Source organism: Rana temporaria, chromosome 10 (assembly GCF_905171775.1).
Source record: "Rana temporaria chromosome 10, aRanTem1.1, whole genome shotgun sequence".
Taxonomy (NCBI): domain Eukaryota; kingdom Metazoa; phylum Chordata; class Amphibia; order Anura; family Ranidae; genus Rana; species Rana temporaria.
The window spans coordinates 50,102,564-50,119,162 of record NC_053498.1 but is presented as its reverse complement, the minus strand read 5'-3'; the positions used below and the strand labels follow the sequence as shown (position 1 = coordinate 50,119,162).

Genomic DNA, 16,599 nt, shown 5'->3' with positions numbered 1-16,599 from the left:
TGGTCCTGGGACACCTCCAGGGGCAGCGTGTCGTCCAGGGCAGAGGCGCCATCTTGCCCTCCAGTGTCATGTAATGGTGTTAGCAGCGGTGGGGGAAGGGAGCTGCCAGGGCCCTGCAGCTTCTGGGCATAATACAGCATGTCCTTGGGCTGCTCCCCCCCCGTTTCGGGGCCTTGGTGGACTTACCGCCCGTCTCCTGGTGTTTCTCCCATCCGTGCGGAGCTCTCTGTGGAAGGAAGGGGCCGGCGCCATCTTGGGAGTTCAGGGCCCCCGCCGCAGCGTCTTTATCACCTTTGCAGCCCATTTCAGGATACGGGAAGGACTCAGTATCGTCACCGCCGAACCGGGCAAGGTAAGGTGAATCCTCCGGTTCGGTTGTTAGTGCAGGATCACTTGCGGGAAGGATCTTTGGAGGATCGATAGCGGGAGCTCCGTGCTATGCGACCGCTCACATGCCCATCCAGGCCACGCCCCCTAGGTTATTAATTTTGACTTGCAGAAATAATGGAGGCCTTCAAAGATCCAGAATTCCTCACTGAATTCATACAGAGATGGAAGGAACTTCCTGTACTGTGGCAAACTAAAAACAAACTAAATAAAAACAAAGATGCCAGGAAGAAAGCAAAGGAGACCCTGCTTGGTCCCCAACGCCACAACAGAGACTGTGAAGGCGAAAATTCCATTAGGGGCACCTACAGGACCCAACGGGTACAAGTCCTGGCCTCAATGAGATCTGGGGCTGCAACTGACACCATCTACAATCCTAACCTGTGGTACTATGGCCAGCTGCAGTTCCTGGATGACCACATTGAGGCCAGGCCATCCCTGTCTACCCTTCCCCCAAGAGGTAGCTCCCATCTTCCCTGCAGTCAATCCTCCAGTCTTCCCTGCAGGCAAAAACAGGCAACCTCAGAGGAAGAGCAAGAGTTCCTGGAGGACCCTGATTGTGACCCATGGAGCCAGGTATTGCATTTTGCTACCAATTTTGGGAAATCAAAGTATAATAATGATGTCAAATTGATGTTACTAGTGTTATAAATTCAAAAAGAATGAACAAAAAGTGTTGAACATATCAATAGACAGTAGTGGCAAAACATGATGGGACAAGATAGAAAAATGCAGGGGTCTGAATGATTGTGTGTCATTTTCTGGTACGCCATTAGTGGGGTAACGCAATACACCTGGAAGGGGTCCCGGATGTCAAACACCCTTTTTGCAAAAGGCCCCCTACTTCTCTATTTCAGCCGGCAGCAACCCCCCCAGCTCCAGGGGGACCATGTCTGAAGCTGTGTATGGGGCCACATAATTATGGATGGCGACCCTGTGTGTAATATATATTAGCATTCAATTTGCATATGTCATGATTTTAAAAATGTGTGTGATTAATGAAAACAACAAATAAACTATCAAAGGATTAATACATCCTCACATGTAGTGCACATGTGGATGCATGATGTTTTCACATATGCCACGTCCTAAACGAATTTTGAAAAAAAGGAATGACTTAGGGGCTAGTCATGGACTTTGTCGGCATGATAGGCTAGTAAAGATATGAGTCTTTCGAAAACTGACTTTATATATAAAAATATTTATTACAAAAAAATATATATTTTAAAAATTTCACTCCAAAGAGTACACATAGATTACACATAGCATTTGATCAGTACAGCGTTCACAGCAATTGATGTAACTTAGAAGATTAAATCTGGTTATACAATACTAACACCAATTAATATAATGCTAGACTAGATGTCCAAAAATGGACTGATAGTTTGAACCATAAATAAGTACAAAGGCTTCTAAATAAAATCATCAGCAACTGGAGATTTTTAGCACTTGCGCTGGGTTGATCGGAGTCCTGACATGTTTCGCGCTGTATCTGAGCGCTTCCTCGAAGGACTTAGTGAGGTCAATGTGCTAAATTGGTGAAGAAAACAAATATACATATATAACATATTGATATAGAACAAAAGAAAAATATATAACAGCCTGTATAAATATTTAAGAAACCGGAGTGCTCCTATAACATGCAATATGGTGAGAAAGGACGAAAGAGAGTCACCCCCATGAAAATTGTGGAAATAGCCACAAAAAGCAGACAAGATGCCTGAAATTCCAGTCCCAAAAATTCCAGTACGAAGGAGACAGGAGGCATAATGAAATTGGAATATGATAGTTAATAAGGTTAGAGCCAGTTTGCTTACCTATAAAAAGGAGTACAGAAAAAATAGCTGTAGACTAACTTGGCTTGATACTCTCTGCATAGAGAGATATGTAGCACGGGCTAGCAAGGAGTTGAATTTGTAACCCCAAAGAGAATTAAATGACGTAACACAGGCGGCAGGGCTGTAGCAAAAAATCAATATATAGAATCAGAGCATTATTTGGTAGTAGACAAGTAATAATAATAAATATTAATAAAGGGCAAATAGTAATAAAAGCAAGCAAAATGCTTACCCAATATTTGGAACCAGTTACATATAGAATTTGCAATAGCTCATAGCAAGACTGCATTCAGCGAATATAAGATTGGGGTGTTTAAAAAAACATTAATCTTAATCTTTAGAGCAGTTCAAGAAAACAGGGGCAAGGATTGCCTCGATAGACCAGTCACTGAAACAAAATATAAAAGAAAGGAGACTGTGAGCCCAATAAAATCGGCCGCACAAAAGTATGAAGGACACATTTAGAGATAGAAATATTAGGCTTACCAGTATGCAACACTAGCCACACGTGCCGTTAGTTCGTATGCCTCACAGGAGGCTGAGGATAGCGTGTACGGCTTAAGGGCTTTAAATAGCCTCGAGTCCCGCCCCAGATCGACAAACACCGCGGCGCTGCCGGGTGATGTCATCTGTGCTGGCCGCAAAATAACTACAGATGCGCGCGCACCAGAAGAGGTGCGCGCGCAGTGCTGAAGTTTATGCACCATTCGATGGCGAGTACACGCCATCTAGTGGACATATTGAGATACAGCAGAGATGGAAAAGCTGTATCTCGAGCGGCCACATCGTATGGAATACATAGGAGGGACAAAGAAAGAGGCATCGCGTCTGGAGAAGATCACAGGGGGGAGGATAATTCCATCCAAAATCCACCATAATTGCAGAAAAGGAGCACAACCATATTGTATACAAAAAAGGACATTAATATTTATAAGGTATGGAAGTAGATAGATCTTCCAAATGGATAAATGTTATTTAATTATACAGCACAGAAGACGTCGTATAAAAACAGGGGTACAGTAGATAGATTCAGAGAAAAAGATAACTGGAAAAATCCCAGTAAACCAGTGATCTATAAGCATCGTTATATGAACAGTATGATTAGCTACTATGACATCTAGTTCTGCAAATAACAGGGCTATGGTGACAAGGCAATCGGAAAATCCAGATTAGTACTTAGGTGCTAATAGAGAAAAATAAATAAAAATAACCAGTTAGCTTAATGTTACTACAAGAAGGATTTATAGGATTGTGCCTCATTAATGCCTGGGGGCCGTAAGGCATCTAAACGTTCAATCCAATAAGCTTCTTTTTGGAGTACCTGCTTGTCCCAGTTGCCTCCACGGCAATCTTTGGGGACAATAGCAAGTACTATAAAAGAGGCAACTGAGGTATTAAATTTATGATATAGGTCAAGGTGACGGCTGACTGATGTTACCATTTTTCCTTGGGAGGAGTAATAAACATGATCCCTAATTCTATGCTTGAAGTTTCTGATGGTTTTACCCACATAAAATGCATGACAGCTACAAGTCATGAGGTAAATGATTCCCTGAGTATTACAGTCTGCATAAAAATTGGGGGTAAAGATTTCCCCATTGGGTAAAGAAAAAGTGGTACCCTCTCTAACCCAAGGACACAAATTGCACCTTGTCCTTGGGTTAGAGAGGGTACCACTTTTTCTTTACCCAATGGGGAAATCTTTACCCCCAATTTTTATGCGGACTGTAATACTCAGGGAATCATTTACCTCGTGACTTGTAGCTGTCATGCATTTTATGTGGGTAAAACCATCAGAAACTTCAAGCATAGAATTAGGGATCATGTTTATTACTCCTCCCAAGGAAAAATGGTAACATCAGTCAGCCGTCACCTTGACCTACATCATAAATTTAATACCTCAGTTGCCTCTTTTATAGTACTTGCTATTGTCCCCAAAGATTGCCGTGGAGGCAACTGGGACAAGCAGGTACTCCAAAAAGAAGCTTATTGGATTGAACGTTTAGATGCCTTACGGCCCCCAGGCATTAATGAGGCACAATCCTATAAATCCTTCTTGTAGTAACATTAAGCTAACTGGTTATTTTTATTTATTTTTCTTTATTAGCACCTAAGTACTAATCTGGATTTTCCGATTGCCTTGTCACCATAGCCCTGTTATTTGCAGAACTAGATGTCATAGTAGCTAATCATACTGTTCATATAACGATGCTTATAGATCACTGGTTTACTGGGATTTTTCCAGTTATCTTTTTCTCTGAATCTATCTACTGTACCCCTGTTTTTATACGAGGTCTTCTGTGCTGTATAATTAAATAACATTTATCCATTTGGAAGATCTATCTACTTCCATACCTTATAAATATTAATGTCCTTTTTTGTATACAATATGGTTGTGCTCCTTTTCTGCAATTATGGTGGATTTTGGATGGAATTATCCTCCCCCCTGTGATCTTCTCCAGACGCGATGCCTCTTTCTTTGTCCCTCCTATGTATTCCATACGATGTGGCCGCTCGAGATACAGCTTTTCCATCTCCGCTGTATCTCAATATGTCCACTAGATGGCGTGTACTCGCCATCGAATGGTGCATAAACTTCAGCACTGCGCGCGCACCTCTTCTGGTGCGCGCGCATCTGTAGTTATTTTGCGGCCAGCACAGATGACATCACCCGGCAGCGCCGCGGTGTTTGTCGATCTGGGGCGGGACTCGAGGCTATTTAAAGCCCTTAAGCCGTACACGCTATCCTCAGCCTCCTGTGAGGCATACGAACTAACGGCACGTGTGGCTAGTGTTGCATACTGGTAAGCCTAATATTTCTATCTCTAAATGTGTCCTTCATACTTTTGTGCGGCCGATTTTATTGGGCTCACAGTCTCCTTTCTTTTATATTTTGTTTCAGTGACTGGTCTATCGAGGCAATCCTTGCCCCTGTTTTCTTGAACTGCTCTAAAGATTAAGATTAATGTTTTTTTAAACACCCCAATCTTATATTCGCTGAATGCAGTCTTGCTATGAGCTATTGCAAATTCTATATGTAACTGGTTCCAAATATTGGGTAAGCATTTTGCTTGCTTTTATTACTATTTGCCCTTTATTAATATTTATTATTATTACTTGTCTACTACCAAATAATGCTCTGATTCTATATATTGATTTTTTGCTACAGCCCTGCCGCCTGTGTTACGTCATTTAATTCTCTTTGGGGTTACAAATTCAACTCCTTGCTAGCCCGTGCTACATATCTCTCTATGCAGAGAGTATCAAGCCAAGTTAGTCTACAGCTATTTTTTCTGTACTCCTTTTTATAGGTAAGCAAACTGGCTCTAACCTTATTAACTATCATATTCCAATTTCATTATGCCTCCTGTCTCCTTCGTACTGGAATTTTTGGGACTGGAATTTCAGGCATCTTGTCTGCTTTTTGTGGCTATTTCCACAATTTTCATGGGGGTGACTCTCTTTCGTCCTTTCTCACCATATTGCATGTTATAGGAGCACTCCGGTTTCTTAAATATTTATACAGGCTGTTATATATTTTTCTTTTGTTCTATATCAATATGTTATATATGTATATTTGTTTTCTTCACCAATTTAGCACATTGACCTCACTAAGTCCTTCGAGGAAGCGCTCAGATACAGCGCGAAACATGTCAGGACTCCGATCAACCCAGCGCAAGTGCTAAAAATCTCCAGTTGCTGATGATTTTATTTAGAAGCCTTTGTACTTATTTATGGTTCAAACTATCAGTCCATTTTTGGACATCTAGTCTAGCATTATATTAATTGGTGTTAGTATTGTATAACCAGATTTAATCTTCTAAGTTACATCAATTGCTGTGAACGCTGTACTGATCAAATGCTATGTGTAATCTATGTGTACTCTTTGGAGTGAAATTTTTAAAATATATATTTTTTTGTAATAAATATTTTTATATATAAAGTCAGTTTTCGAAAGACTCATATCTTTACTAGCCTATCATGCCGACAAAGTCCATGACTAGCCCCTAAGTCATTCCTTTTTTTCAAAAAACAAATAAACTATGTCCCTTTTTTTTAAACACAGACAGAGCAAAGCCGGGAGGAGGCAGGCCCCACAGGGAGCCAGGGGGAGGCAGGCCCCATAGGGAGCCAGGGGGAGGCAGGCCCCATAGGGAGCCAGGGTGAGGCAGGCCCCACAGGGAGCCAGGGGGAGGCAAGTACAACTGCAAGGCAGGAGGTGGCAGAGCCCACTGGGAGCCGGGAGGTGGCAGGCCCCAGTGGGAGACAGGAGGCACGCCGGCGTGATTCCATCTCCCGGATCCCTCCTCTCTGCAATCCCACGAAAAGGGTCAGGAGGCTTCTCCAAATGGAGGAGGAGACCCAGGCCATGCTTCGTGAAGCAACTGCGGCCATCCGAGAGACACCCACTGAAGAAGAGGGTTTCGCATCGCTCATCGCAGCCAAGCTCCGAAATCTGGAGCGGGGCCAGCGTGTGAGCTGCGAAATGCTCATCTTCAAGGCCATAAGCATGGCGTCACTGTGGCAGCTCGATGACAACACCGACATTGTGCGGATTGCTCCTCCTGTCCTTGCTACTCCTCCTGCTCCTTCTCCTGCTCCTCCTCCTCCTGAGCCTGCTCTGGCTCCTGGCACAACCTAGGCTCCAGGAACCCAGCCCCCGAGGACTCGGGCTGCAGGGAAGACTGCAGGGAAGACTGCAGGGAAGAAGTCCAAGAAATGAGATGGTGCCCCTGATGGAATATTTTTGTGGCTCACAGCCTGGATTGTTGGCTTGGTGGACCCTTGTCTTTATAAATTCAAACACGCTCTCAAGTGCTGCCTTCCTTGGCATCTTTGTTTAGACATGTGCAATTCGTTTTTTTCGTTTATGTTATTTTCGTTTTTTTTTTTTTTTTCGTAAATTCGGGAAATTCAAAAAATTATTTTTTTCCGTTTTTGTTTCATTCGTTTTTTTTTCGGAAATTCTGACATTTCGAAAAAAATATATTTTTTCGTTTTATTCGTTTTTTTTTTGCTTTTTTCGTAAATTCGTAAATTTGGGAAATTTTCGGATTTCCGAAAAAGCAAAACACGGAAAAAACGAATGAAACGAAAAAACGAATGAAACGAGATTTCAAATTTCAAATTTTTCAATTTTCGAATTTTCGAAATGTCGTATTTCGAATTTTTCAATTTTCGAATTTTTGATTTTCGAATTTTTCAATTTTCGAAAATTCTGAAATACGAAAATTGAAAAATTCGAAAATTGAAAAATTCGAAAATTGAAAAATTCGAAAATTGAAAAATTCGAAAATGGAAAACGTCGAAAATTGAAAACGTCGAAAATTGAAAACGTCGAAAATAGAAAACTTTGAAATTCCAAATTTCGAAATTTGATCAATTCGAAATTTGAAAAATCCGAAATCTGAAAAATTCGAAATTAGAAAAAAAAAAGAATTTTTCACTTTTCCATTTTCGAAATTTCGATTTTTTCTATTTTCGAAATTTCGATTTTTTCAATTTTCGAAATTTCGATTTTTTCAATTTCCGAAATTTAAATTTTCGAATTTTTCAATTTTCGAAATTTCGATTTTCGAATTTTTTCAAATTTCGAATTTGTCAAATTTCGAATTTTTCAAATTTCGAATTTTTCAAATTTCGAATTTTCGTATTTCCGAATATCGAAAATTCGAAATTTCGAAAATTGAAAAATCCAAAAATTGAAAAAAATCGAAGTTCGAAAATTGAAAATGTTTTCAGTTTTCGAATTTTTCAATTTTCGAATTTCGAATTTTTTTATTTTCGAATTTTTCCATTTCGAATTTTTCCATTTCGAATTTTCGAAATTCGTAAATACGAAAATTCGAAATTCGGAAATTGAAAAATTCGAAATTAGAAGCACTTTTCAATTTTTGAACTTCGATTTTTTCAATTTTCAAATTTCGAATTTTTGTCATGGTCTTACCTCTCTCCTGTCTCCTTCGTTTGACATGTGCTGGCGGCCATCTTGGTTTCTAGGTCTCTTGTAGCCTCCCACCCTGCGGCTCCTCCTTCCCACTGGGAGGAGCTGGATACCTGGCTCACATATATAGGAGGTCTGTGACTTCAGTTCCTTGCTTGGTCCTCCTGTGTGCACATGCTTCTAAGACTGCTGCTGCTTCTGGTTCCGATCCTGGCTTCGTCTGACTTCTCTGCTGGTTCCTGATCCTGGCTTCGTCTGACTTCCCTGCTGGTTCCTGATCCTGGCTTCGTCTGACTACTCTTCTGGTTCCTGACCTCTGGTTTCACCATCCGTTGGACTTTTGCTTTACAGCTTGATTTTCAATAAAGCCTTCTTATTTTCACTTATCTCTTGTTGTACGTCTGGTTCATGGTTCCGTAACATTAGGACCAAGCCATGAATTTTGACGGTACAGAGCCATCCTCGCTACCCACGCTGGTTGCCAGACTTGATCAGCTGGAGTCCCTGTTGGGTCAGTTCGCCGTGGCGTTGCAAACCCTGCTTGAACGCACGGTTCATGTCGCTCCCGTTGCCGATGGGTCGGTTGTCGCTCCTGGGCCCGCTCCTACTGCCGCTCCGGTTGTTGCGCCAGAGTCTACCCCGACACCTGATGTTGCGCCTGCGGTGTTTCGGGGTATGTCCGGTTCTGCCCCCCTTCCACAGCGATTTGGGGGAGAGCCAACTCAGTGCCGAGGTTTCCTTAACCAAGTGGGCATTTATTTCGAGTTGCTGCCACATGCCTTTCCCACTGAGAGATCAAAGGTGGGGTTCTTGATCTCGCTGCTCTCTGACAAGGCCTTGTCCTGGGCCAGTCCTTTATGGGAGAACAACAATCCGGTGGTTGCCGAGTTTTCCGGTTTTGTTGCTTCTCTTCGGAAGGTATTCGATGTGCCGGCTCGCGCCGCCTCTGCTGCGAAGCTCCTTATGTCCGTCAGACAGGGTTCACGATCCGTAGCCGAATACGCCATTGAGTTTCGTACCCTGGCAGCAGAGGTAGGTTGGAATAATGAGGCCCTGGTCGCTGCTTTCTCTCATGGTCTCTCGGATGCCTTGAAGGATGAGGTTGCAGCTAAGGACCTACCAGTGGAGCTCGAGGCTCTTATTTCTTTCCTGATTTTGATTGACACCAGACTCAGGGAGAGACCTTCCTTTAAGGAGTGCCTGCGGAGGCCTCCTAACAGTTTGGCGCCTAAGTTTGCTGTCCCACCCGTGCCTCCCTCTCCTCCCACGCCTCCTGGGGTTGACTTGTCTGGGGGTGAACCCTCGCAGCTGGGGTTTGCTCGCTTGTCCGAGGGGGAGAGGGTACTCCGGAGACGCGAGGGCCGATGCATGTACTGTGGTCTCGATGGGCATTTTCGGTTGGCATGTCCGAACCGTCCGGGAAACGCTCGCACCTGAGATCCTGTCGGGGGCAGATCTTGGGTGGAGTCTCCTCGTCCCCGGTTTCCCGTGTTGATAAACCACTGATCACTGTTGTCCTCTCCTGGGTCGGGGGCTCGGTGACGACCCAGGCGTTGGTGGACTCTGGTGCTGGTGGTTTTTTCATTGATAGTGAGTTCGCTGCCGCCAATTCCATTCCTCTACAGGCTCGAGGTTCCCCGCTGGCTCTAGAGGCGATAGACGGCAGACCCCTCCAACCGTCACACGTGACTCATGAGACCCTTCCAGTGGGGGTAGCCATTGGTGCCGCTCACAGAGAGTCGGTCTGCTTCCAAGTTATTTCGTCTCCACACTACTCGGTGGTCTTGGGGTACCCCTGGCTCCAGAAGCATAATCCGACTTTTGACTGGAGATCGGCCGAGATCCTCTCATGGTCACCACAGTGTGGGGCTAAGTGCATCCATGGGCCTGTCAAGTTGCTGTGTACTTCCTCGGACTCTCTGTTGCCTCCTGAATACGAGCAGTACCGGGATGTATTCGATAAGGTACGCGCAGTTGCCCTACCTCCGCACCGCCCATATGATTGTGCCATTGAGTTACAACCTGGTGCCGTTCCTCCTCGCGGCAAGGTCTATCCACTGTCGGTTGCGGAGAATGAGGCCATGGAGGAGTACGTGATGGAGGCGCTGTCCCGTGGTCACATTCGCAAATCCTCGTCCCCGGCAGGGGCTGGATTTTTCTTTGTGAAAAAGAAGGGCGGTGAGTTGAGGCCTTGCATCGATTACAGGGGTCTCAATCGCATCACGATCAAGAACGCTTACCCGATACCCTTGATTTCCGAGCTGTTCGATCGCCTTAAAGGGGCCACGGTCTTTACCAAACTCGACCTGAGGGCGGCATATAACCTGGTAAGGATCAAGGCGGGCGATGAGTGGAAGACCGCCTTTAACACCAGGACCGGTCATTATGAATCCTTGGTTATGCCCTTTGGGTTGTGCAATGCGCCCGCAGTCTTTCAGGAATTCATCAACGATGTTTTCCGTGACCTGTTGCAGCAGTGTGTGGTGGTCTATTTGGATGACATCTTGGTATATTCTGAATCCAGGGAGGCCCACATTCTGGATGTCAAACGAGTGTTGCAACGGTTACGAGAGAACAAGCTGTTCGGTAAGCTTGAGAAATGCGAATTTCACCGATCCCAGGTAACCTTCCTAGGTTACATCATTTCCGCTGAGGGGTTCTCCATGGATCCTGAGAAGGTTTCGGCTGTCTTACAGTGGCCTCAGCCCAGTGGTCTTCGTTCCTTGCAGCGTTTTTTGGGCTTCGCCAATTATTATCGGAAGTTCATCAGGGACTTCTCCATGCTGGCCAAGCCTCTCACGGATCTGACCAGGAAGGGCAGTAATTCCCAGGTCTGGCCGCTCGAGGCCATCCGGGCTTTTGAGGCCCTAAAATCCGCCTTTGTGTCAGCTCCGATTCTGTCTCATCCCAACCCTGGGTTGCCCTTTGTCCTCGAGGTGGACGCGTCCGAGACGGGAGTAGGCGCCCTTCTGTCTCAGCGTAGGACACCAGAGGGTCCGCTGCTTCCTTGTGGGTTTTACTCCCGGAAACTGTCATCCGCGGAGTGCAACTATCAGATTGGTGACAGGGAGTTATTGGCCATAGTGCAGGCTCTCAAAGAGTGGAGGCACTTGCTCGAGGGCTCGGTGGTTCCGGTTCTCATCCTGACGGACCACAAGAATCTGACCTACCTTTCTGAGGCCAAGAGATTGACACCACGTCAGGCCAGATGGGCTCTGTTCTTGTCACGTTTTAATTACGTGGTCTCCTACCTACCTGGTTCCAAGAACATCAGGGCGGATGCCTTATCACGGCAGTACTCCGAGCTGTCCAGGGAGGAATCTATACCGACTTCGGTCATACCTCCGAATCAGATCCTGGCCGCCATTCGCACCAGCCTGACCTCTCCCCTTGGTGAGCAGATTTTGGCGGCTCAGTCTGGTGCTCCCTCTGGGACACCCAACGGCAGATGTTTTGTGCCTGAGGAGTTGCGCACTCGGTTGTTGCGAACCTACCATAACTCCAAGACCGCGGGGCATCCTGGTAAGAATCAGCTGTCCTGGGCTGTTTCACGTCTGTTCTGGTGGCCTTCCCTACGTTCCGACATCGCCGCATATGTAGCGGCATGCTCTGTTTGTGCCCAAAGTAAGTCCCCTCGGCACCTTCCGTTGGGCCTGCTGCAACCCATAGCCACCGGGGAGCGCCCATGGTCACACCTGGGGATGGATTTCATTGTGGACCTCCCTGCATCCCGAGGCCATACGGTCATTCTCATGATTGTGGATCGGTTTTCCAAAATGTGCCACTGTGTTCCTCTCAAGAAGTTACCCTCTGCACAAGAGTTGGCCACGATTTTTGCCCGGGAGGTCTTCCGGTTGCACGGTTTGCCCAAAGAGATAGTGTCGGATCGGGGGAGTCAGTTTGTGTCCAGGTTCTGGCGCGCCTTTTGCTCCCAGTTGGGGATTCATCTCTCCTTCTCCTCGGCCTACCACCCTCAGTCCAATGGGGCCGCAGAACGATCCAATCAGGCCTTGGAGCAATTCCTTCGTTGCTATGTCTCCGATCACCAGGACAATTGGGTTGACCTCCTGCCTTGGGCTGAGTTTGCCAGGAACACGGCTGTGAACTCTTCCTCTGGGACGTCTCCCTTCATGGCCAATTATGGGTTCCAACCTGCCGTGTTACCGGAGGCATTCTCTCCCCAGGATATTCCGGCTGTGGAGCATCACCTTTCTGCTCTACGTGCTTCTTGGGTACAGATCCAGAGGTCCCTTGAGGTCTCTGCGCAGCGCCAGAAACTCCAGGCTGATCGCAGACGAGCGCCTGCTCCTTCCTACCAGGTCGGAGACCGTGTATGGTTGTCCACCCGCAACCTCAACCTTCGAGTGCCCACTTCCAAGCTGGCTCCTCGCTTTGTTGGTCCCTTCCGAGTGCTTCGCAGGGTAAACCCGGTAGCCTATGCCCTTGCGCTTCCACCTGGCATGCGGATCTCCAACGTGTTTCATGTCTCCCTGTTGAAGCCACTGGTGTGCAATCGCTTCACTTCCTCGGTTCCTCGGCCTCGTCCGGTCCAAGTGGGCAATCACGAGGAGTATGAGGTGAGCAATATCCTGGACTCACGCCTGGTTCGCGGTCGGGTGCAGTTTTTGGTCCACTGGCGTGGTTATGGTCCTGAGGAGCGTTCCTGGGTTCCCTCCGCAGATGTCCATGCTCCTGCCTTGCTCCGAGCCTTCCACGCACGCTTCCCTCAGAAACCGTTTTTTGCACCGCGGAGGAGGGGCCCTTGAGGGGGAGGTACTGTCATGGTCTTACCTCTCTCCTGTCTCCTTCGTTTGACATGTGCTGGCGGCCATCTTGGTTTCTAGGTCTCTTGTAGCCTCCCACCCTGCGGCTCCTCCTTCCCACTGGGAGGAGCTGGATACCTGGCTCACATATATAGGAGGTCTGTGACTTCAGTTCCTTGCTTGGTCCTCCTGTGTGCACATGCTTCTAAGACTGCTGCTGCTTCTGGTTCCGATCCTGGCTTCGTCTGACTTCTCTGCTGGTTCCTGATCCTGGCTTCGTCTGACTTCCCTGCTGGTTCCTGATCCTGGCTTCGTCTGACTACTCTTCTGGTTCCTGACCTCTGGTTTCACCATCCGTTGGACTTTTGCTTTACAGCTTGATTTTCAATAAAGCCTTCTTATTTTCACTTATCTCTTGTTGTACGTCTGGTTCATGGTTCCGTAACAATTTTTCAATTTTCGAATTTTTCAATTTTCGAAATTTCAAATTTTTCAATTTTCCAAATCTGAAAAATTCGTATTTCCGAAAATTTTTCGCATTTCTGAATTTCTGAAAATCCGAATTTCCGAAATTCGTAAATACAAAAATTCGGAAATAAAAAAAAAATCGTAAATACGAAAATTCGTAAATGCGAATTTTCGAAAATACGAAAATTCGTAAATTCGAATTTTCGGAAATACGAAAATTCGTAAATAAAAAAATTGTAAATACGAAAATTCGTAATTAACGAATTTCAGAATTTTCGTAAAAAAACGAATTAGAAACAAAACGAATTGCACATGTCTAGTTTTTATTAAGTTTTGATTTTTGGTTGCCAGCATTGTATAATTTTTAATTTTTTATTCAGCCTGAATAAATGGCTTTTTGTTTTGTCGTCCAAATTTGACCATGTGTATTTTTTCAAAAAAAGAGAGATCATTAGTGAGTGGGCAGACACATTTCAAAAACAAACATTTTGACATTAACAAGGGACAAAAACCTCCTTGTGGGTGAATTTCAAGAAATAATGATGTTGTTGTGGTCACTTCACACACTCCAAAATCAACCCAAAATATATATTTAGCAAAAAGTTTATCAAAAAAAATCCCGCCCAAAAAAAAAAAAAAAACAAGATTTTTAATATATATTTTGATTTTTGAAGATGGAAGATACGCCTAAAAGACACAACACAAAACAAAACATTATATAACAATAAATAATAAAGTAAAAAGCTTGTCATAACTATGTAACAAGATCAGCCGCAACAAACGACCATTTTAGTGTAGCATTTAAAAGCATGGTGTAATGCAGCGCATTCTTTTCTTCTATAATTTGAAACCTAACTAACGAATGCGCTTACTCCATTCTGAACAGTAGTTTTACCAGAACGAGCGCTGCCGTCTCCTAACTTGCTTCTGAGCATGCGCGGGCTTAAAACGTTGTTTTAGCCTACACACGGTCATTTTTTATTACAAAAAAAACGACGTTTTGAAAAACGACATAAAAAATTAAAGCATGCTCAAATTTTTTTTTGTCGTTTTTCAGAAGACATAAAACAATGTTTTCCCCACACACGGTCATTTTAAATGACGTTTTTAAAAATGTTGTTTTTTTTCATTACAAAAAACGACCGTGTGTACGGGGCATCATCCTTTCTTGCAGCATATATTTTTTAAATTATTTTCCGTAGCGTGGGTTCATTTTTCTCTTCAACATGCAATAAAGCACTGTGGAATTTTTCATTCATTTTTTATCCACACTGAAGCATCTTAGAATACTTTTATATGGACTTGTGTGTCATTTTTAAGGATTGGACTGTTTACCACTATTACTTATTATGCATGTTTATGCACTTATGCACCTTAGTGTGATGCGATTTTTTGATGCAATTTTTTTGATGCAATTAATTTTTCTAATCATTATTTATATATATTTACTTGTACTATTTGTTTTCACATATCTACATCACTTATTGGACACATATCCTCCTTACTTTGTATAGTGGTGTGTGCACTATCATTTCATTAGTGCTGCATTTTGTTAATTTTATTTAGTCTTTGGCACGATTTATGAGATGTGTTTCACGCTAGCAGCTTAATTTCTATACCTTAGCTGATAAGGTGGATCGCAGGATTGTTGCATTTTTATTAAGCTAATGTTGCAATACTAATTGTAATGGTGTCATATTCCGTGCCAAATGTATTTCCTTGCAAAATATGCTATCTGCAAATACTGAAATTGAGTTCTTAATTCCAACCTCATTATCATTAATGAACAAATTGAACAGCATTGGCCACAAATCAAAAATATGGGCATACCACTGACAGCATTAGATCATGTAGAGAATGAATAGTTTATCAAAATTCTCAACTTATCACTACACACAACTGAATATCTGGTCATGAATGGATCAAAATTTGGTTGGTTCAGCCAGATTTTGATCCATGTGTGGCTGCTCTTACTCAATAGAAATCAATCGAATGATGTTAGATGGGGCTTATTGGAATATTTTTCTTGAACAGCAGCAGCCGGAGGAAATACACTACAGCTGCTGATCAGTGTATTCTAAAGCTGTATTAAATGATAATTTCTAAATAAAGGTTAATAAAATAAACATAAAACATCAGTTTAAGAACTAAAAATAAATTGACCCCAAGCTATTATAATTTTGATTCATTGCAATAGTGTCAATATTGTAAATGTTTGTTTATGACATTCATAACATATATTTTTGTACTTTGTCTCCTTAGCGCCCTCTCCAATTGTGAGATTAAATGTAACCAGTATATCAGATAACAATGTGACTATTTATTGGGAAATTTTTAATGACAATAATGCAGAAATTTACACCTACAATGTAGCGGGAGAAGGGCCCATGTGTCAGAACCAGATGGGTTTAAAGATTAAGCGCATTGGGCCAGATTCACAGAAGAGATACGACGGCGTATCTCCTGATATGCCGTCGTATCTCTGTAATGTGGCCGTCCTAACTATGCGACTGATTCATAGAATCAGTCACGCATAGATAGCCAAAAGATCCGACAGGTGTAATTGACTTACACTGTCGTATCTTAAGGATGCAATTCTAGGCCGGCCACTAGGTGGCGAGGCCATTGCGGTCGGCGTAGAATATGCAAATGACTAGTTACGGCGATTTCCGAACGTCCGCGCTGCCCGTCGATCTAACTTTACGTCGTTTCCGTCAAGATACGCCACGTAAAATTAGGGCTGAGCCCTAGGTGTTCTAAGCCATGTTAAGTATGGCCGTCGTTCCCGCGTCGAAATTTAAAAAATCACGTTGTTTGCGTAAGTCGTCCGTGAATGGCTCTGGACGCCATTTACGTTAACGTCTAAACAAATGACGTCCGTGCGACGTCATTTAGCGCAATACACGTCGGGTAATTTTCCCGACGGAGCATGCGCAGTACGCTCGGCGCGGGAACGCGCCTCATTTAATTTAATTAGGCGGGCTTGCGCCGAGCAGATTTACGTTACACCGCCGCAAGTTTACAGGTAAGAGCTTTGTGAATCAGGCACTTACGCTGTAAACCTGCGGCGGTGTAACGTAAATGGGATACGTTACGCTGCCGTGGAGCAACGTAAATGTATAGTACTTAGCAATCTTTTACCAGTGACAGACTGCAATATCACAGTCTACGCAGTCACTGAAAATAAATGAACTAGCCA

At 44.1% G+C, this 16,599-nt stretch overlaps 1 protein-coding gene across 1 annotated transcript in view; it reads left to right on the top strand.

Annotated features, from left to right (window-relative positions):
• Window positions 1-16,599, top strand: part of LOC120916559 (receptor-type tyrosine-protein phosphatase H-like) — a 1,518,207-nt gene that overhangs the window by 307,903 nt on the left and 1,193,705 nt on the right. The gene's annotated exons all lie outside the window — the stretch shown is intronic.